At 50.1% G+C, this 21,793-nt stretch overlaps 1 long non-coding RNA gene across 4 annotated transcripts in view; it reads left to right on the plus strand.

Moving 5' to 3' along the window:
• The first annotated feature begins 1,979 nt into the window (after window positions 1-1,979).
• LOC129023251 (uncharacterized) overlaps window positions 1,980-21,793 on the plus strand; it is a 45,242-nt gene continuing 25,428 nt past the window's right edge. Inside the window, exons 1-5 of one of the 4 annotated variants that reach the window (XR_010125951.1) lie at window positions 1,980-2,146; window positions 7,992-8,074; window positions 10,176-11,583; window positions 11,831-11,956; window positions 12,810-13,055. This is a non-coding gene — a long non-coding RNA (uncharacterized LOC129023251). Of the gene's footprint in view, window positions 2,147-7,991; window positions 8,075-10,175; window positions 11,584-11,680; window positions 11,957-12,809; window positions 20,987-21,793 lie in introns of those variants that run through there. The other 3 variants (XR_008496735.2, XR_008496734.2, XR_008496736.2) reach the window with 3 other exon arrangements.

Consider the following 21,793-nt stretch of genomic DNA (forward strand, 5'->3'; position numbering starts at 1 on the left):
ACGGTGCTAAGCACACTTCCTTCATTTAGCCTGATGATGTGGATTCCATTATTATCTCTACTTTATGGACAAATAACTGAAGAAGGGTGTGGAGCTTGCCTAAGGTCACATCTGGTCAGAGGAATGGGCAGAACTGAAATGTAAACCCAGAATAGTCTAGTTCTGAATGTCGCTGGAATGTCCTAGCACAGTGGTTCTCCAGCTTGAGTGTGCATCAGAATTCCTTGGTGGGCTTGCTGAAACATAGATGTCTGGGCCTTCCTTTCTTTCCCCAGGGCTCACTGCAGCTGGGACTACAGGCACACACCGCGAGGCCTGGCTAATTTTTTTGTATTTTTTGTGGAAATAAGGTTTCACTTTGTTGCCCAGGCGGGTCTGGAATTTCTGGGCTCAAGCAAGCCTGTCCCCCAGGCTTCCCAAAGTTCTGGGGTTACAGGCAGGAGTGAGCCACCACACCCAACCTGAATTGTATTTTTCTTTTCTTTTCTTTCTTTTTTCTTTTCTTTTTTTTTGAGATGGAGTTTCGCTCTTGTTGCCCAGGCTGGAGTGCAATGGTATGATCTTGACTCACCGCAACCTCCACCTCCCAGGTTCAAGCGATTCTCCTGCATCACCCTCCGGAGTAGCTGGGATTACAGGCATGTGCCACCACGCCTGGCTAATTTTGTAGTTTTAGTAGAGACCGGGTTTCTCCATGTTGGTCAGGCTGGTCTTGAACTCCTGACTTCAGGTGATCTGTCTGCCTCGGCCTCCCAAAGTGCTGGGGTTACAGGTGTGAGCCAGCCACCATGCCCGGCCTCTTTTCTTTTCTTTTTTTTTTTTTTGAGACGGAGTCTGGCTCTTGTCACCCGGGCTAAAGTGCAGTGGCGCGACCTTGGCTCACTGCAACCTCCGCCTCCCGAGTTCAAGCGATTCTAGTGCCTCAGCCTCACGAGTAGCTGCGATTACAGGCACCCGCCACCACACCCGGCTAATTTTTTAGCAGAGATGGGGTTTCACCATGTTGGCCAGGCTGGTCTTGAACTCCTGACCTCAGGTAATCCGCCCGCCTCGGCCTCCCAAAGTGCTGGGATTACAGGGGTGAGCCGCCGTGCCCGGCCCTGAATTGGATTTCTAACACGTTCTCAAGCAATGTGGATGCTGCAGCTCTAGAACCATTACTTCAGGACCACTTCCTAGCATCCCTACTCTAGGAAATAGTAGGTACTAAGAAGAGGGCAGTTAAATAAAAGACTAAGTCGGGTGCGGTGGCTCGCGCCTGTAGTCCCAGCTACTCCGAAAGCTGAGGCGGGGGCAGGAGGACTGCTTGAACCCAGGAGTTGGGGGATGTGGTGAGCTATGATTGTGCCGCTGCACTTCAGCCGGGGTGACAGAGTGAGGTCCCATCTCTAAAATAATAAGAATAAATAATAATAAAAAATTAAAGATTAAACCTATAAATGTTGTTAGGCCAAATGCTTTACACGCATGAAGTTAACAGTTACGGGTTCAAATCTGGACTCCACCATAACCATGTGCATAAACAGGCATACACCCGAGGTCTTGCTGGTTAAGCCCTTGGACTATTCCAGGACAAGCGTCTTCTGTCCTCTTACTCCAGGGTTCAGGCTTCTGCGCCCCTGGTCCGCGGTCGCGCGCCGCCCCCGCGCCTCTCCAGCCCTGAGCTCTCTGCGGCCGAATGTGGCCGGGCAAGCGTTGCCATGACAGCGCCGCGGGTGGGGATGCGGGAGGCTGAGCGCGCCGGCCAGCTAGCCCCTTTGTGCGGCGGGGGAGGCGGAGTGCTCCCTCCAAGACCGGTTGCACCCCGCTTTCCTGGCCGGGACTCTGGCGCGCTAAGGAGGCGCGGGTAAGGAGGGGTTGGGTGTGGGGTTGTAGGGGCGCAAGGAGGCGGGAGGAGGGTAGAGGCGAGGGCCGGGGGTGGGGCGCCTCCGCCCGCCAGCCGCTCCCGCATTAAAATTTCATGGGCGCTGCAGCAGCTACAAAGACGACGCCGGCTGCGCTCGCGGGACCAGAGGGAGGGAGGCTGCGGACGAGTGCGGGGAGGAGTTTGAGATGGGAGGCGCTTGCAGGGGCTCCCCCAGTTCTGCGCTGTGAGCCGGGGCACAAAGAGCCCTCTGCACTCGCGCCGCAGGACCGCGGACCCAAGGTAAGACGTCGCCCCATCCTAGCAGCCTTCCTTCCCAAGTGTCCTCGTCCCCGAACGGGGAACAGCCTAATTCCCCAAGGCTGGGGTCGAGGGTAGGTCCCAGAGTCCCAGGGCTGGGTTCAGGGATGCAAACGCCGCCTGAAGTGTCCCGCATTGGATGGATGAAGAGGCTTTGCAGCCTGTAATTCTCAAACACAGCCAAGACTCTGGCTGGGATGGGGGATGAGGTCAGGCAAGGGGAGGATGCTTTGGGAGTCCAGTGCGAATGGGGATCTTGCAATCATGATTATGAGGGGGAACAAAGACCCTTTCCTTCCGACGACACGAGACACAATTTGGGAGGTGGACCCGCGGACCTTCTCGGCCCACCAGGTTAGCAATTAACTGGCCAAGCCATGGGCAGAGCCCAAAGGGTCTCGGAACTGGAGGTGGGGGTGGGGTGGCGGGGCAGGGTCCTTGAGCTCCCCTTCCCTCATACTCAGCCCGCCCCCGCCCCAACCCTCCCCCCCCCCCCCCGCCGCCCACGAGCCTGCCATTCCTTCACTTCTGGAACTCAAATCCCAGATGTCCGGCGTCAAATTTGGCTCCAAAAGGATGGAGAGGGCTGGTAGGTAACTCACCCTCGTTGAAAACAACAGTGACATCAGTTTATGGAGAGGTTACTCTACGCAGGGACGTGCTTGGTGCTTTGCAAGCGTTATCACAACAGTCCCACGAGGTGGTAAGAAACAACCCCATTTTAAAGATGAAGAAATGGAGATTCAGAGAGGGTTATCGACACCTCCAAGGTCACACAGCCAGTGATTATGAATCCAGATATGTAGGACTCTAAAGCCCATGTTGCATCTCCTAAAGGGTCTGGGGAGATCCCGGAACCCACCAGCTCTATTCTCCACCTCTCCTCGGCTCCAGGACACTCCCTGGAGAGGCTGGGAATTTGGGAAGAAAGGGGCCAGACCTTTCCCCTCTTCCAGCGGAGGGCCCTGGGGTAGAGAAATTGTTTCTGGGATTGTGCAGGAGGAGGCTCGGGGGGCGCGCCCTGGATTCCCCACCCTAATCCCAGGCTCCGGATCCGAGGCTGCCCGGCGCCTGGGATTGCTGGCGCGCACACCCCACTGCAGTGCCGCCGCGGGGAAAACGCCCCCACCTGCTGCGGCGGGAGGGGAGGAAGTATGAGAGGGAGGACTGCGAGAGAACTTGAGGGAACGGCTTTGTTTTTTCTCGGGGCCAGGCTGGGACTGAGCACGGCTCTAAGCAAAACACTTGCTCTGGACTCAGTGCTTTGCAAAGCGCAATCCCATTTGGGAGCATCTGGGAGCCCCGCGATGGCCCAGGGAGGGAGGCGGGGGTAGACGCAGGGCAGGGATGAGTAATTCCACTTGACAGACAGGGAAACCTGAGGACAGTGGTTCTCAGACTTTAGGGGCGTTGCTTCCAGTAAGCAGATGTCTGAGCCACGTGGCAAGGAGGATGAGTCAGCAGGTTTGGGGTGGGGCTGGGTATCTGGTATTTACTCAGACCTCCTCATCCTCATCCTGCAGGTGGGCAGATCCTTGGTTGAGGGAAGAGTGCCCCCACCTCGCCCCTCACCCTTCTAGGCAGAATCATCCAGCAGCCTGGGCAAGCCATTTCCGGACACTTTGCCAGCTCCTAGCTTTGTGTGGCATTGAATTGATCCCGCTCTAAGTTTGGTTAATTTCATGTTGAAAGCATTTTATGTAAACACCTTCCATGTCCCCCATGCCCGCCTATTTTACTATTTAGTGACCCTTGCCATTGAGAACTGTTCTGAAATCTACTCATTTTAAGCCTTAATCCCACTCCTTAACAGGGGAGAGTGGTGAAGTCTTCAGAGTCCCCCAAAACAACCATAACCCCTTACCGCCAGCTTTAGAAGAATAACTCTCTATGCTTGCATTAAAAATGAGAATTTTGGGCTGGGCACGGTGGCTAACACCTGCAATTCCAGCACTTTGGGAGGCTGGGGCAGGAGGATGGCTTGAACCCAGGAGTTCAAGCCAAGCCTGGGCAACATGGTGAGACTCCATCTCTAAAATAAATAAGTAAAGATAAATGAGAAGTTTTATAATTTTTGCCGATTTTAAAAGATAAATTCAATAAGTTTAATAAGATGCATGATAATTGTAGAGGATTTAGAAAAGACAAAAAAAAGAAGAAAACTCCATTTTCTTCTTTTTTTCTTTTTCTTTCTTTTTCTTTCTTTCTTTTTTTTTTTTTGAAACAGAGCCTTACTTTTTGCTCAGGCTGGAGTGCAGTGGTGTGATCTTGGCTCACTGTAACCTCCACCTCCTGGGTCCAAGTAGCTGGGACCACAGGCATGTGCCACCATGCCCAGCTAATTTCTGGATTTTTTGTAGAGCCGGGGTTTTGGCATGTTGGCCAGGCTGGTCTCAAACTCCTCACCTCAAGTGATCTGCCCGCCTCAGCCTCCCAAAATGCTGGGATTACAGGCGTGAGCCCCCACACCTGGCCTGAAAACTTCATTTTCATGTATTTCTCTCTGGTATATTTTCTATTATTGACATTGGCTGGGCACGGTGGCTCACGCCTGTAATCCTAGCACTTTGGGAAGCTGAGATGGGTGGATCACCTGAGGTCAGGAGTTGGAGACCAGCCTGGTCAACATGGTGAAACCCTGTCTTACTAAAAATACAAAAATTACCTGTGCATGGTGGCATGTGCCTATAGCCCAGCTACTCTGGAGGCTGAGGCAGGAGGATCAGTTGAACCCAGGAGGTGGAGGTTGCAATAAGCAGAGATTACGCCACTGTACTCTAGCCTGGGTGATGGAGACTGTCTCAAAAAAAAAAAAAAAAAAAGAAGAAGAGAAGAAATTGCATTATATGTATACTGCTTTTGAGAAGTTATATCAGATGTGTTTCTCCATGTTATTATGACCTTTGCAGAAATCATTATGAGAGATTTCAGTGTTTCATGGAGGAGATAAACATGGTCTACTTCATCAGTTCCCTATTGTTGGTCCTGCTAGTTGTTTCCAATTTTTCTTTTCTTCTGCATCTTCATTTTAAGGTCCTTTCTCTGGCTGTGATCCATGCTTCTTCCTAGGGCAGGATTACACTCTTTGAATTTACTTCTTCATCAAGGCAGTGCAGAGTGGTGGAAAGAGAAGCAGCTGAGTGCAGGTCCGTGTGCAAATCCTTCTCTCTACCTGTGTCCACTTCAGTCAGGGAGTAATCTCCCTTTTCTGAACCTCAGTTTCCTCATCTTTTAAATGAGGAATTTTCGTATTTAAAAAATACAAATGAGGAATTTTGTATTTAAAAAATACAAAAAACCTCAGTTTCCTCATCTTTTAAAACCGGCATCTTTTAAAACTTCATCTTTTAAAATCCTTCATCATTTAAAACCGGCAATCACAATCCCAGTTTTAAAAAGCGGCCGTGAGGCTATGAACCAGTGCATGTTCGATGCCTTGTAGGTGCTTAATAAAGCTAGTGAATGCTATCGTGCACCCACTGGGTGTCAGCTGAGTTCACTTACGTAGCACCTGAGTCTTGTATGGATACTTAGTGATTTGCTTTTATTTCTGTTGAGGCTGCTGGTTCGTCTCCTGGGTGATTATTAGCCTGTTTGAGCAGCGTGTTTCTGGGGCATTGGGTCCATTGTGCAGATTCAATGGGCTGGTGAATAACTTGTAGGCCAGTCCTTTGTTTCAAGAGGATCCCTTCCCTTGTATCTGAGGCCTGACTCATCTGTCAGCTTGAGCTCCGAGGAACAATAGCCAGAGATTCTCAAGAGCAGAGGCGAAGTCTGGCTGAGAGTGACATCTGTCTCCCTATCCCATCCCACTCTGATCAGATCAGATGAGGCAGGTGTCCCCTTATCCCTTGTGGTGCCAGGTGGGCCCCTCTGGAAGCTACCAGATGAGCCATGCAAGGGAGGCGGGTGCTGAGCTATTGTATACTCAAAGGTGTGGAGGAGATGATGAGTAGTAACTAACCCCAACTACCACTTTGTTAGCGTTTACCAAGGTTCTTGCTGAGCACTGCCTCATGGAGACTCCGTGATAAGGCAGGGAATTAGGCACTGCAGGTGGGAAACAGGCTCAGAGAGGTGAAGTGATGAGCCCAGGGCCACACAGCAAATTAGCTGTGGAGTCAGGATGTCAACCCATATCTACTTTGACTCTGAAACATGTGTTTGTCACTACTACACTATGCCACTCTCCTAAAAGTGAACGCAATCATTTGCCTACAGACTGTGAAAGCAACCGGAATAAACTGAACAGAGATGATTTATCAGTCACTGGCCAGTTTTCTCACAGTAATAGTAATGCAGATGGCCATTTACATATGGCCATTTACATATACCTTCCTTGGAAGGCAGTTTACATATACCTTCCTTGGATCTTTTCTCATTTAATCCATATATATATGGATCCGTATATATCCATATATATATATATATGGATCCGTATATATCCATATATATATATATCTATATATATATATATATATATACATGGATCCACTCTGTCACCCAGGCTGGAATGCAGTGGAGCAATCGCGGTTCACTGCAGCCTCTACCTCCTGGGTTAAAGCGGTCCTCCTGCTGCAGCCTCCCAAATAGCCACAGGCACAGGTACACATAACCACGCCCAGCTAATTTTTGAATTCTTTGTAGAGGCAGAGCCTCGATCTGTTACCCAGGCTGATCGTGAACTCCTGGCCTCAAGCAATTCTCCTGCCTCTGCTTCCCAAAGTGCTGGGATTACGGTGTGAGCCACTGCGCCCAGTCCCTACCCCATTTGAACACACTTCTGCCCCTTTGGGGTCCAACAGGCCTGTTTAGAATCCCGGTTGCCTTATTTTCTAACTGAACCTCAGTTTCCTCAATTGTAAAGTGGGGATAATAAAACCCAGCTTGTTTTGCCATGTAGATAAAGACACTCCCAATTAGCATCTGTTCTTAATAAGTGTTAGTTTAGCTTCCTTTCCCTTCTTCTTGGTTTTCTTTCCTCTCTCTCCACCACAGGGGTTCCCTTGTTTGAAGGAGATTTGAAATTTCGAATCTCCTCTTTTGTGGACATTGTGTTTGAATTTGTAAAGAAACAGCGCTTTAATCCTCCTCTGCAGAAGCATCTGCTTCCCCCAGCGTGTCTCCTGCGAGGCGCGTGGCATATTTTCATTATTCTCTGGAGCTTCCGTTATCTCTGGGTGCTGGCTCATCCAGGGCAATTTGGGCCAACATCTCTTGTACGTCTCAGATCTCTGAGTAGTCATTTTATTCCAGAGTCAGGGAAAAAGACCAAAAACCCAGAGGGATTCTAAAATGCAACAAATATATGTTTCCCTGGCAGCTGCCCATCCATTACTAAGAACAGTACATGCTGTTTAGGGGGAAAAATGAATATCTCATGGGTAGTGTTAATGAACTGTGTGGTCAGTGATAATAATAATAATGATGTAAGAAAATGGTAGATAGAATTCAAGCTAAGTCTCATTCATCTTCTCATTTGATCCTCATGACAACCCTGTGAGGTGGGCACTGTTATTATCCTTAATTTGTGGATGAGAAGACTGAGGCTCCCTGTGGTAAAGGACTTGGTCAAGGTCACACAGTTTGCTGGTGGCAGAGCAGCACAGGAATCTGTGCCACAAAACCCATGTTAGGACGTATTGGTTGACACTGGCCTGATCAAAATACCTCCTTGTTTCCTGTTTTGCTTTTGATCTGCATCCGAGGAGATCAGTTTTGGGAAACGCTGTGATTTGAAACAGGACCTTAGCATCTATTCTCCACTGTACCCATGGGTGTGTATTTATTCTCTCACTGCTGTCTTTTCTTCTTCTCTTGATGACAGTTGGAGGCATCTGTCCACCCATGTGGTTCCAGACACGTTCATGTGGCCACCAAGACCCCGTCGGCATCACAGGAGTAACCAAGGTGATCCTCCCTCTCTTCCTGTGTCCACTGGGGCTGGTAGAGACCAACTTAATGCTTTGAGGTCAGATCCATCATGAAATCCGTATGTCCTGAGACCTCCTGAATCTTAAGGTGGGAGAGACTTCTGATGACCCTCTGGGTTCCAGTTCCCCAATCGTGGCTTTCCCGACTGACCTTGGCTTGAAGTGGGTGGTCTGTGTGGCCTAGTGAGAGCTGAGATGATGAGGCCCTGGTGCCCACAACCGGTTCTTTGTGTGGCCTTTGATCTGGCACTTTTTAGTCCCAGTCCTCTTTCATCACATACAAATGAGTTTTACAAAAATAAATTTATTGAGGTATAATTTACATACAAGGAAATGCACCCATTTAAAGCACACATTTCAATGTGTTTTGACAAATGTATACACCTGTGTAACCAGGTGTTCAGGATGTAGAACATTTTCATCGTTCTAAAATGTTCCCCTGTATTCCTTCCCAGCCAATCCCCTCTCAGCCCCAGCCCCAGCCCCAGGAAACCACTGACCTGCTTTCTCAGAAGTAGATTGGATTTTTTTTTAATGTTCCATATATATGGAAGCTTCTGTGTTCAGCTTTTTTTTTTTTTTTTTTTGAGACAAGATCTCACTCTGCTGTTTGGGCTGCAGTGCAGTGGAGCCATCTCGGCTCACTGCAACCTCTGCCTGCCGGGTTCAAGTGATTCTCCTGCCTCAGTCTCCCGAGTAGCTGGGATTACAGGTGTGCATCACCACACCAGCTGATTTTTGTATTTTTAGTAGAGATGGGGCTTTGCCATGTTGGTCAGGCTGGTCTTGAACTCCTGACCTCAAGTGGTTGCCTCAGCCTCCCAAAGTGCTGGGACTATAGGTGTGAGCCACTGCGCCCAGCTGAGGCTCATGCTTCTTGTTGCATGTCTCAGTAGTTCAATTCCTGTTCTGTCCAATTTTATTGAGGCATAGTTTAAATGTCATATAACTCACCCATTCAACGATTTTTAATAAATGTACCAAGTTGTGCAACCTTCACCATAAATCAGTTTTGGAACAGTTCCGTTACCTCAGTAAGATCTCTCATACGCATTTACTGTTCATCCACATCCCATCCCTAACCCCAGGAACCACCAATCTATTTCTCATCTCTGTAGATTTTCCTTTTCTGGATATTTTGTATAAATGAGATCATACAATATGTGTTCTGTTAAGCCTAGCTTCTTTCCCACAGCATGATGTTTGTAAGGTTCATCAATGTTGTAGTATGTATTAATAGTTTGTTCTTTTTTATTGATGAGTAGATTCCGTTGTGTGGATAAGCCAGACTTTGCTTTTCCATTCATCAAGATAGGGGATTTTAATTTGATCAGTGCTGCCTAACTGTGGTATATACATATAATGCTACAGGATAAATATGGCTTATATTTCTGGAACATAAATATCACACACAGATTTACTTAAAGTTTAAATCATTGAGTGGTGAAAATAATTTTTGGAACATGTACTGTGTGCCAGGCACTGGCTAAGCTTTGAAAATCATTAACTATGGACAGGCGTGGTGGCTCATGCCTGTAATCCCAGCACTTTGGAAGGCTGAGGCCAGCGGATTGCCTGAGGTTAGGAGTTCAACACCAGTCTGGCCAACATGGTGAAACCCTGTCTCTACTACTAAAAAAAAAAAAAAAGTTAGCCGGGTGTGGTGGCACGCATCTGTAATCTCAGCTACTTAGGAGGCTTAGGCAGGGGAATCACTTGAACCTAGGAGGCAGAGGTTGCAGCGAGCCGAGATCATGCCACTGCACTCCAGCCTGGGTGACAGAGTGAGATCCTGTCTCCAGAAAAAAAAAAAAAAAAGAAAGAAAGAAAGGAAGAAAAATAATTAACTTTGAGTCACACATTGAGTACGTGGGAGTGAGAGAGCCACAGTTTCCTCCAGGTTTCTCTAGCCCGAAAGCCCATACCTTCCTTTGTACCGTCTAAGACGGTGTCAGCTAAAGGTCCCTTGAAACCTCCATCACCTTGTTGGTATCATGACTCTAGGTCCACAGAGCCAGGGGAAAGGGTCACTGTGGATCAAGCCAGGCTCCTCTGAGCAGTCCAGGGTCTATTTACAGAGAGCAGCAAGTTCCTGGGACAGAGGAGAGAGAAGGGAATTTCCAGGTTCTTCAGGACGTTCACAACCACACTGAGAAGCATCTTTGCAGATAAGTATTTAAACTTACCAGCCCATAGCCTACCAGCCTGCCCTCTTCTGGTCTGTGCAGGAAAGTGTAGTATCCTAGAATACCAAAGTGGGAGGGGAAACGGGTGATGTAGCTCATTCTCTTTTCTACCTCTATGGAAGAAAGAAAGAGCCTGTCCCCATTTTGTGGGGTCCCAGAAAGGGTGATTTTTCACACTCCACATTTGGCATTAGGGCTAGTATTTTATAAACGTCACTGTATGGAACTTTTGAAGGCTGAGTTAAATGACTTCATCTTGTGTACTTGTAGAACTGCTATTAGAAGGAGGATGGGGACTCCCTGATGATGTGAACCAGCCCTTCTCTTCTCAGTTTTAGCATTTTGTGATCATATTTATAAACCTCGGCTAGGGCTCCTTGGCCTTACAGTTAGGTGAAGAGTTAACACTGTGACTTTAGATGCATTTTGCTTAGTGCAAGTGTCTGAGTTCATCTCCAGTTCTGGACTCGAGCCCCGACTCCCAGGTGCTGACAGCAAGCTCTGAAGATATGCTGAGAGGGCTCCCTGACTCTCCTGACTCAGGTCTGCCAGTTGATGAAGACAGCACAGTTGTTACCAAAAACAAAACCTGGCAGATGGTCCTAGGTCAGGATTAGTCGTCATTCTCCGGTCTTCTCCAGACTGGTGACACAGGGTGGTCTTAAAAGAGTCCTTCTCCAGCCTCTGGCTCCCTGAATTTCCTCTGGTGCATGGGGCATCAGGAAAGGGCAGGGGAGAAGGAAGGGGAGCAGAAAAATAACTGAGGCTGGGCCGAAGGGTCCCTTCCATTTCCTATCCATTGCTTCAAACAATGGCTGATTATTGTGCACCTTGAGTGAATGTCAAGGCAGGAAGGGTTCCAGGGCCACCCAGTGTGGCAGGAGCAGAGCTGGGATCAGAATTCTGGATTCCTGACTCTCCGTTCAGCTGCAGTTCAGCTGTCACCAAGCTGCTGAGTTTGTCCTACTTTCTCCCGGGTCGCATTCTGCTGTTGTTGGGAAACAGGCAGTGAGTGAAGGGAACCCGGGAACCCCTCTCCCCTCACCTTTTAAGGATGTTCTGGGGTGCAATAAAGGGAGGTGGAGGGTGGGATGCCTGGGCCCAGCCTCCCTGGCTCCTGGTCCTTCTTTCTTCGGCAGGGAGTTCTGGCAAGGCCTGGGCCTGGGGAGGGGGCCTGGGTGCAGTTTTCTCCTGCGGTGTGGTTGGCTCTTTTGTCTTCCAGGATGGGCCTGTGGTGTCTGTGTGGGGAAGGAAGGAGCTGGGAGCCTGGGCTGCCTGTGTGTCGGCTGGATGCTGCCAGGTAAGCCTGGGAGGGATGTGGGGAGGGAGGGAGGGAGGTCACATGGAGCTTGTTTTCATGGGAGTAGGTTGTCCTCCCACCTGTGCCCCCTCCTCAGGCCCAGAACGCTCCTGCTCATGAGAAGATGGCCAGGGAGCCAGGTGGCTGGAATGCTTGCCCTGTGTGGTCTTGGTGGGAGTGGATGGGATGGAATCAAGACCACTGTGGGTGAGCTCGAGCAGAGAATTTAGCGTGTTCGTTCATTCAGCACCGGCATGGACCAAGCAACTTCTCTGAGCCAGATGCTGGGGACGCAGAGGTGAACCCAGAGACATGATCCCATCTGCTCAGATCTTCATGTCAGAACACGCTTTATTACAGTCTCGGCAAGGGGGTGAGCTCCTCGTCCTGGGAGCAGTGTGTGTGTGTGTGTGTGCGCGCACGCGTGTGTGTGCATGCCTGTGTGTGTATGTGCATGTGTGTGCATGCGTGCGTGTGTGTGTGCGTGTGTGTGTGCATGTGTGTATGTGTTGGGGGTGGTGGTGTGCAGAGATCCTCCCAGTGGGAATGTTGTAAAATGAATTGAAGCCATCAAAGGCCTTTGAAGGTCCTTCCCACCCACTCAAACCCTTGCCCTGTCTCCGCCCATGATGCTCCTGCAGCTTGCTATGGGCTCCCTTTACTGCTTTTCCTCTGGTCCCCTGAGCTAACCCTGCCTGGTGGGGTATTCTCAGCTTTCATTGCTTCCTCTTTTTAGATAACTTTTTTTTTCCTTTTTCTCAGAGACAGGGCCTCACTCTGTTGCCCAGGCTAGAGTGCAGTGTTATGATCACGGCTCACTGCAGCCTTGACCTCCAGGGCTCAATACATCCTCCCACCTCAGCCTCCTGGGTAGCTGGGACTACAAGTGCACGCTACCATGCCTGGCTTATTTTTTATAGAGACAGAGTCTCAATATGTTGCCCAGGCTGGTCTCGAACTCCTGGGCTCAAGTGATCCTCCTTCCTTAGCCTCCCAAAGTGCTGGGATTACAGGTGGGAGTCACCGTGCCTGGCCTAGGTTTCTTCTAAAAATTTTTCATGTCCAAAGCCCTCACTTCCACCCTGTGTTGTGCTGGGGGCATGAGAGAGAGACTGGGGGGGATCTCTGAACATGTGTCCCCTCAGATGCAGAATTAGGCTGGGGGGATGTGGGAAGTTGGGGATGGAGGCTGTGGCCTCATCCTCACTCGCTGTGTTCCCCCCCAGGTGGCTCCCTCTGGGCCGCATCTCCAGGACTCCTGGCCTGGCCTTCTCTTTGGACCTCGGGTGACCCTGGATTCTGGCCACAGTGACTTAGCGGGCAGACTCCGGTGGTTTTCTAGCCCGCTGGGTGACTCCCTGAAGATCTCATCCTCTTCACACCTGTTGGGATGGAGCCTCCCATGGATAGGAACTCTTCCTGGTTGATGCTCAGCAGACAACTGGATCTGGCTCTGGAGGACAGCTCCAGGGGTATGAGGGAGGCCTGGCAGCCCACTACTCCCTCCTCACCTGCTTGGGCCCTGCCTGCTGTGCCCTATTGTCTGGGTCTGGGGGCCCTTTCCTGACCCCATGTGAACTTGATTCCTCCTCGCGTTTCTGCCGGTGACCAGACAGAGCCTGGCCTGGGCCAAGGCCACACTGACCACACTCTTCCCAAGGCTGGGTCTCAAAGGACCCTACAGGATGGGGACAGGAACAGGGACAGGAGTCAGGGAGGGGCTGTCAGGCAGAGGGCAGATGCAGCTCCTCGGGTGGTGCTGGCTGGAGTCCTTTGTCTCCATTTGCTCAGTGTGTAATTGTCATTTTGTGGGGGGCTTCCTTGGTGGGCCTTTTCCATGCTTTTCCTCTCCCTGATGGTTACAAAGAGGAGACAGTCAGGATCTGGGAGGAGCTGGAGCCTTCCCCCTGTGCTTTTGAACTCTGGGAGGGGCAGCTAGAGGGGCTGAGAATGCACCATCCTGAAAAGAGAGGGTCTTTAAGGGATAAGATCTAGGCCAGGGAAATTCACTAGAAAGAGACAGGTGGCTCTGGGTTTTTTTCCTGCCATCCAAAGGGAACCAGTCTTACCCAAAGGCTTGAGGGGTCACCCTAGCCCAGTCTCAGGACACTCTTCTCCAATCAGATCGCTGCTTCTAGCTGCACTGCTCCTGGATTCTGTTCTTGGGGAACAGAAGGTGGCAGGACAGGCCCCACAATCTGCAATTCCAGCTCCCTCCAGAGGGGACAGTCCCAGCGTTTGCAAGAGAGCAGCTTGTGGCCTCCCTTAGGCAAGTTTAAAAGCCAGATGTCCTTTTTCTCAGAATGGGGAGTGGTGTGTACTATTCATCAGCTTGGGCTGCCACAGCACCATGCCACAGACTGGATGGCTTAAACATCAGGAATTTATTTTCTCCCAGTTCTGGAGGCTGGAAAGTCCAGATCAAGGTGTTAGAGTTGGTTTCTGGTGACGCCTCTCTCCTTGGCTTGCAGGTGGCACCTTCTTGCTATGTCCTCACATGGCCTTTTCTCTGTGGAGAGGGACAGAGAGCATGAGCAGGCTCTGGTGTCTCCTCTTCTTCTTATAAAGACACTAATACCACCATATTAGGGCTCAATCCTATGACCTCATTTAACCTTAACCCCTTAAAGGTCCCATCTCCAAAAACAGTCACATGGCAGGCTACTGCTTCAACATATGCATTTGGGGGAGGGGACACCATTCAGTCCTTAACAGGGTGGTCACCGCAAACATGGAAAGTCAGAGCCATCTCCCCTTCAGAATTCCCGCCCCCACCCAGGGATGGGGAAGAGGAGCAGAGGTATGGGAAGCAGACACGGAGAGTGGCAGGTACCATGCTGGGGTGGCTCGGGAGTGCTTCGGAGGACATATGAAACTGGCAGGGCTCAGTGCAGGGAGGTGGAGCCCCTGGGAGAGCTGTGTCCTGAAAAGGGCCTGAGCTACAACCCTGGGCAAGTTACTTCACCTCTGAGCCTCCACTGCTCTGTGAAATGGAAGGCATGTGCTCGCCTGTCAGGTGTAGGGAGCATTCAGTGAGATTGTGTGCCTAGCACAATGCCTGACTCCCAGTAGGTGCTCAGTAAATGCTCCCATCCATCTGGGAGTACAGACTTAGGGTTTATCTATTTTTTTTTTTTTGGGCTCTCTGGACTTTAAAACTCAGCATCTTCTGATCCAGAGGCATTTCTGATTAGCCCTTCCCTACCTATTTTGCTAGTGTCACTCTTTAATCAGCTTGGGGAGGTGGCAGCATTTCATGGCCTCCGTAGTAACTCACAATCCTTCCTGGGGTATTTAAATTCTACTCTCTCATCAGCACTGAGCACCTACTTTGGGCCCTTTCCCATGCTAGCCATTTGGGGGAAATATAGGTGAAGAGTGGCTGGGGTTTGAACCTTTAGGATTTCACAGCCATGCTGGATGGGATAAAACCAGCTCACATGGAGAATCAGAGAATGGACAGTGCCATAAAACAGTCTACTGAGGCACAAGTTCTGAGTGCCTGGGAAGTGGTAGAGAGACCCCAGAGAGGGCTGCTGCAGTCCAGAACAGCTTCCTAGCAAGCTGTACCAAACAGGGCTTTAAAGGATGAGAAAGATCTGGCTGAGATGATACCCTACCCTCTAGGGAAATTCTTAAAGTAAGTTCTAGGAAATGTCATTGCTCCTTCAAAAAGAAGGTTCAAATTCAAATTCCGCTGCACTACTGAAGTACTGCAGGACTTATCAGAACCTTTAAAATGCTAATGGCAATTTCAAATACTCAGGGACAGGGCATAGGATGAAGTGTTCCTTGACTTTTATGGCCGTAGAATCCTTTTCTCATGGAACATCGTTTAGAACTGTGGGAGATGCTAGGCTGGAGTTTCTATGGGAAAAGTACAGCAGTGATAAAAGATGGCATAATTAGGGTACACTTAGGTGCTTTGTAGCATTGGCTGAAAAGGAAGCAGACCGGGAGGGCATGGGGGAGTCTCAACTTGGTTCCAGGAGCCAGGCCAGCTTGATGCAGGGTTTTTTTTTTTTTTTTTTCCTAATGGTGGGAGGGCAGGCCAATAGTTGGAGCAACTAGAGGCCTGACAGTCGGTGATGGAAGAAATGTCTACTAAGCACCGTTGTCAGATCTTTTGCGGAGAGATGCTGGTGTGCGTGTGTCTATGTCAGAGTGTAACAGGATCCAGCCCTCTGGGAAGGGGCTGACCAGAACCAGGCAGGGGGTTTCTATCCGGGACAAGTAGGGTCCATTTTCAGGGGAGCTGAAATATTTGCAGGGGGTGCTTTGAGACCCACAGCCAATAAATAGGAAAGCAACATGCTTTTGGGCAGGGTCCCTGTGGTTAGGGTTGATTTTGATGGGGCTGGGGGGCTTAGAGGTAGACCCCCTGCCCTGGTCAGGCCCCACTCCCTGGCTGGTGGGGGCGGGAGGCCTCTGAAGCTGTAGCTGGAGGGGCCAGGGCAGTGTTGCATGGTGTGATTAACCTACTAACCCAGGGCTCAGCTGGGATGCTGTGGCGTGTGACGAGGTGCCTGGCCTTCTGCCAACCAACTAACCCACTAACCAGGCCCGAGCATGCCCTACTAACCACCCCCCCGCAGCCAGATCCTACTAACCGTGCAGCTCATGGGCCTTTCAAGGGGCTGGGATATGGGGGCAGCCAAGGCTCCAGAAGGCTCCGCCTATGGGCTGGGATCTTTGTGCAGACCCACGTTCCAGGACAGAGAATGCAAATAAGACTCACCAACTCTGCCACTTCCTGTTGAGTGAGTTTGAGTAAGTCACCTCACTTCTCTCAACCTCAGTTTCCTCAGTGGTAGAATGCGAGTTCTGATACCTTACAGGTTGCAGTGAGGATTCCTGTGAATATAAGGGTCTCAGCACATGGCAGATACTTTAAAAAAAAAGTATGATGATGGAGGAAGGCCCCTCAAACCTGGTTGAACACGTCTGCTGCCTAGGCCCTCGCCTCTCTGGGTGTTCTGCACACAGATCCTTCTGCCTGTGGCAAGACACTTGCTTTGAATCCCTGTCACTTCCCCACATTCTTCCTCCGTCTCAGCTTTCTTTTCTGTAGGCAGCTCTTTTGTTCGATTACTAACCCGTCTAACCCCTGGGGTGCCTCAACTGCACCCCGATCATCCCTTAACAAACTAACGGACTTGCGTGCGTTCTTCCTTTTCTCTTAGCGACTCCTGTGTGTGTCTGCTGAGGTGCCCTGTCCGCTGGTGCTGTGCTCTGACTTACTAACCCAGCCCCTACTAACCCTGTTTTCTCTTCTTACTAACCCCAGCCCTGCCGAGCTCTGGGCTCCCCCCGGGGGCTGGTCTCCCTCCTTTTGGCAAGCAGATGACTTGGGGCTACTGGCCCTGTAGACAGATGTCCCACTTTGCTGCCCCATATTGGCTGTTTGTAAGATCAGAGTCCACTGGGCCAGGTCTAAGGCAGGGGATGGCCCTATTAACAAGACTCAGAGGAAGAAGAGGTGGTCCTGTGGATGTGGGAGGCTGGACTCTGAGTTTGACATCTCTCCTATCTGCAGAAGTCTGGTTGCCACTGGGAGTAGATGGGACCAGGGAAACCTCTGGGACGTGAGTGTGGAGGCCTGTGAGTCTAGACTCTAGACTGTGGAGCTCTGAGCTTTTGTGTCCTTCTCTGGAAGGAAGCTGGGGAAGAATCTTCTCCATTGTTAAGTGACAGGGATAGAAGCTGTCCTGCACAGGAAGTCACGAGGGGGGCGTAGCCCACGAGGAAGGCAGGAGGGGGCGTGCCCGTCACCGGACATTAGCAAATGGGCGTATCCCACACCGGAAGTCAGAAAGCGGAGCCTTTCTTACACCGGAAGTCAATGAAGCGGGTCTTTCCCACGCTAAAAACCACTGAGTGGAGTATTTAGTACACAGGAAGTCGGCCAGAGAAACATTTCTCATATTTGAAGGCCGGGAAGAGGGACATTTCTGACACCGGAAGTCAGTGAGAGGGCTCTTTCCCACACAGGAAGTCAGCTACAGAGCCCTCTCCCCTCTCTAGAGCTGAGAGACGCCGGTTTCCCCCGCCGAAAGTAGACGTGGGGCTGTGACCGGAAGTCATTGGGAAAGATCCGTGCCACGCCCGGAAGCTAGAGGGCGTTAGTTGTCGGGTTGAAAAGGGGGGTGGGGAGGGGAAGCAGCTTTACCCCCCGGGCTCGGAGTTTGCAGGAGAGAGAAGTCGGGAGCAAGAAATGAACTTCAGGGGCTCACAGGGTTCCCGCAGATGCTCAGGCCGGCCAGGAATGCATCTCTGGCTCTCTGTTCCCACCCACGTCACTGCCTCAGCCAGCCTCCCCCAGAGCCCGCCAGCCGCTAAGCCGGGGCCACACCTGGGGGTGATTTCATGCCTCACCTCCAGTAGGCACCTTGGTTTCTTTGGGCTAATCTCTGGCTCCCTTGCACTAACTCTTGCTCTCACCCAGCTAATCCCTGCCTTACCCTGACTGCCCCAGGGGCTGACCACTAACAACCAACCTGGCCTGTCTGGGGCTCCAGGCTCCTGGCCTGGCCCTGACCAGCTCTTAATTAACCTTTCCTTCACCTTGACTAACTCCTGCCTTCCTGGTCTGTTCCTTTCAGCAGAAACTAATGGCTTGTGGATTTTTTTCTGACTAACAACAGGTCTAACATTCCTTGTTACTGTTAACAGCTTGGATGTCGGCATGGCTGGGAAGGGGCTAACACAGGTTTGAACTTGACTAACACAGGGAAAAGTGTAGCTAACAATTTTGGACGTGGTGGCTGCTCTGCGTCAGAGCAATCAGAAGTCGGTAAAGATGGTAGTTTTCTAAAGGAGGTGCCAGGGCTCTGGTGTGGACCAGGCCTGATGGAACAGTGGTACCCACCAAGGTGGGGTCAGAAGTTAGCCAGTCTTGCAAGATTTTGGTCATTGGGCATATCTTCACCCCTCATAATCTGCATTTGGTTTCAGTTCTTTAAAAAATAGAGCCTTATAGCTACAGTAGTTTGCACAAGTAGATGCAGCTCTTATAAACCTTAAAATAACTGGTGTCTACAGAGCATATGCCATTTTGTATAGAGTCACCCGTCCCCAGGCCAGGGCCTAGAGTCTTCATTTTGGGGACTTTGTGTTTTGGAAGTTCTAGGACATAAAGCTTTAGATCAGAGTATTCAGAAGGGTTATAACTCCATCAGTCATTTACATGTTAGTAGTATAAATTATCTGAGCTTCCTCTTCTAACTTTTAGCTCTTCTAGCATAAACTCTTCTGTGCAATTTAGCTGCACCGAGGAAACGGGAGTTTTTCTGGAAGGGACTTTTGCTCTCTTTAGACTGAGGGAACGTCGTTTGGGAGTAGAGGGGCAGGGAGCATATGCCAGGGATTCCAGGTGCAGATAAAAGGTGGCACTAGTTCAAGGTTTTGCTGACTCAATCTGGTAGTCAGAGTGTGCAGGAGAAGACAGCTCAAGGCAGGGCCTGGAGGATTGGATCAGTTTAGGGACAGGTCAAAGGTGGGCTTAGAGACCTTAGAGGCAGGTTGCTTGGTTCGTTGAATGCTAGTCTGGTGCTGAGAGCCCTTTTCTCCGGCAACTGTGGACTCAGAGCTAACCAATTGTAGTTGGCAGTGGGGGCTGAAGGGTGATCCAGAGGCCTGAGCTGCAGAGGGCACAAGAGAGAAAAGATGTCTTAGGAAGAGCTTTGAGAACATGCCTTGGCTGCTGGCAGGGACCTTGGATGAGGTAGTCTACACCCGGAAGTGCCTGCCTGCCATCCTCTAGTGGCTGCCTTACTCCATTTCACTCAAAGCAGGAAGCTCAGAAACACCTCCTATTCCTGAAACTCTTCTTTGTTTAACTGCAAAGATTTGATGCTGCTAAGGATCTACTATGTGCCAGGCACTGCTGTGGACGCTGGGACCTGCACCTGGGCTTTTTCGTCATGGTGCTTTTATAGCCTAGTGGGAGAGTTGGTGAAGTAGATAGTGATTCAGTGAGATGGGTGTTATGAAGGGTCAGGGGTCTGTGGGAGCACCGAGGAGACAGACAAGATTGATGTGCACCTACTGTGTGCCAGGCGTGTGCCAGGCATTGGGGATGTAGTGGTAGTTAAACACCATTTGGTCTTCAGGAGCTTTAATTCTAGTGTGTTGGGTGGGTACAGGGGGGTGGAATGGGGACAGAGAGACACCTAATCCACCCTGTGGTGGCTTTCTGGAGAGGGAGGCATCTAAGCTGAGCTGTGGCTGGGTGGAGTGTGGGTGGGGATGAGTTCCAGGCAGTGAGGGTGGTGGACACCAGTTTCTGGGGATCAGAGAGGATCGAAAGAGGTTCTGGAAGGTTCATGTGGAATGTAGCAAGAGATAGGGGACATAGACATGGTGCCGGGTCTGGTTGCCAAGGAGTTTAGTTTTATCCTTAGGCCTTGGGGAGCCATGGATATGATCTGAGAAAGGGAGTTAATGGATTTGAGTTTTAGGCTGGCCATTTGGCTTTTCCAGCCCAGGTGGAACTCAGAGGAGTTTGCAATGGGCTCTGGCCACATTTTAGACAACTGAGCAGAACTTTTTGAAACTAGGAAGACCCTTTCGTCCACCTTTTGATAAACAGAATCCCTACATGTCTACCGCAGTTGGAAGTATCTCTGCAATGACTGGAAAGTAAAGAGGACCAAGGTAAAAATAAAGGCTTGGAAAGGGAGCAATCTTGAAAACATGTCATCCCATGGTGGTGGGAAGCCCCTGGAGAAGATCAGGGGAAACACAGTCATAGGCTGCAAGTCTATAAGAGAATTCCATTGCGGAGGGAGCCCACTTGTCATGCATGGCTGCAAGGGGCAGATGTAAGTGTGGAGTAAGCTTGCAAGAGCTGATCCTGGTCCCAGAGAGGGAAAAATATGCCTTGGTGGGTAATGAACCTTTTGTTCCCAGAGGCAGAAGGATTGGGACTAGGCCAACATAGAGATTGGCGATGGTTGTCTAAGAGTGTGTGTGCATCTTGACAATATTAGAGGAGGCTGAGCCCGAGCAGGCACATTCTCTTCAACCCCTCCCTCATTCAGTCTGCTTTTGAGTCTACTGAACATCAAGCTTGCTATGAGCAGGATCTTAGAGCTGAGGAATTGGCCTTCCAATCTGAACAGGTGTTGTAATCCTTTCTTAATAGGTTGTGTTGTGGACCCAATGTGAGGGCTGTGCTCATGTAAATGGTGACATATTGAGCTGGGGGATGCTTTCGGGGTAGGGGGACTGGTTCCATTCCAACAAAGGCCCTCTTGAGAGTCTATCCAGGGACCCATTGTTTTACTTTAACAGACCAGAAAAGATGTTTGTTTTCCATGTCATTACCCCCAGGGGATGCCGAATGTGTGGGTAGAAATTTCTCTGTAGATTAAAAATCAGATTTTTACATGGATTCAGCAAAGGAGTGTCACTTGGATTTTTGTTTTCATCCATGAATGTAGCTGCTTCTGTGTAAAATGCCGTTTTGCTATTAAAAATCAATTCACACTGGAAACATGACTGTGGCATATGAAGCAGAAGGGACGTGCTGTTTAGGGGAGAGGGGGCAGCCAGTGGCATTTTCAAGGAGCAGGGGTGGGCTCTCTCGGTGAGTCAGCCTTTCCTCAAGAGTGACCCTGGAAGTCAATATAACACGGTATTTTATTTTTTAATTTTGGTAAAATAATCATAACATAAAACTTAACCACCATAATAATTTTTAAGTGAACATCTTAATGGTATCATTCACATTGTTGTGCAACCATTATCACAATTGGTATTTATTTTCCTTTTCTTTTTTTTAGAGATGAGGTCTTGCTATGTTGCCCAGGCTGGCTTTGATCTCCTGGTCTCAAGCAATCCTCTTGCTTCAGCCTCTTGAGTAGCTGGGACTGCAGGCGTGCACCACTGTGCCTGATGGTATTTTTAAAAAATAACACTTCTTTACGCCTAGGGCAGTGCTTCGAGAAATCCAGATTCTTATTGCCAGGGAATTTTTTTTTTTTTTTTGAGACGGAGTCTCACTCTGTTGCCCAGACTGGGGTACAGTGGCGCGGTCTCGGCTCACTGCAAGCTCTGCCTCCTGAGTTCACGCCATTCTTCTGCCTCAGCCTCCTGAGTAGCTGGGACTACAGGCGCCAGCCACCACGCCCGGCTAATTTTTTGTATTTTTAGTAGAGACGGGCTTTCACTGTGTTAGCCAGGATGGTCTCGATTTCCTGACCTCGTG

The sequence above is a fragment of the Pongo pygmaeus genome, chromosome 23 (genome assembly GCF_028885625.2).
Source record: "Pongo pygmaeus isolate AG05252 chromosome 23, NHGRI_mPonPyg2-v2.0_pri, whole genome shotgun sequence".
Classification (NCBI taxonomy): Eukaryota; Metazoa; Chordata; class Mammalia; order Primates; family Hominidae; genus Pongo; species Pongo pygmaeus.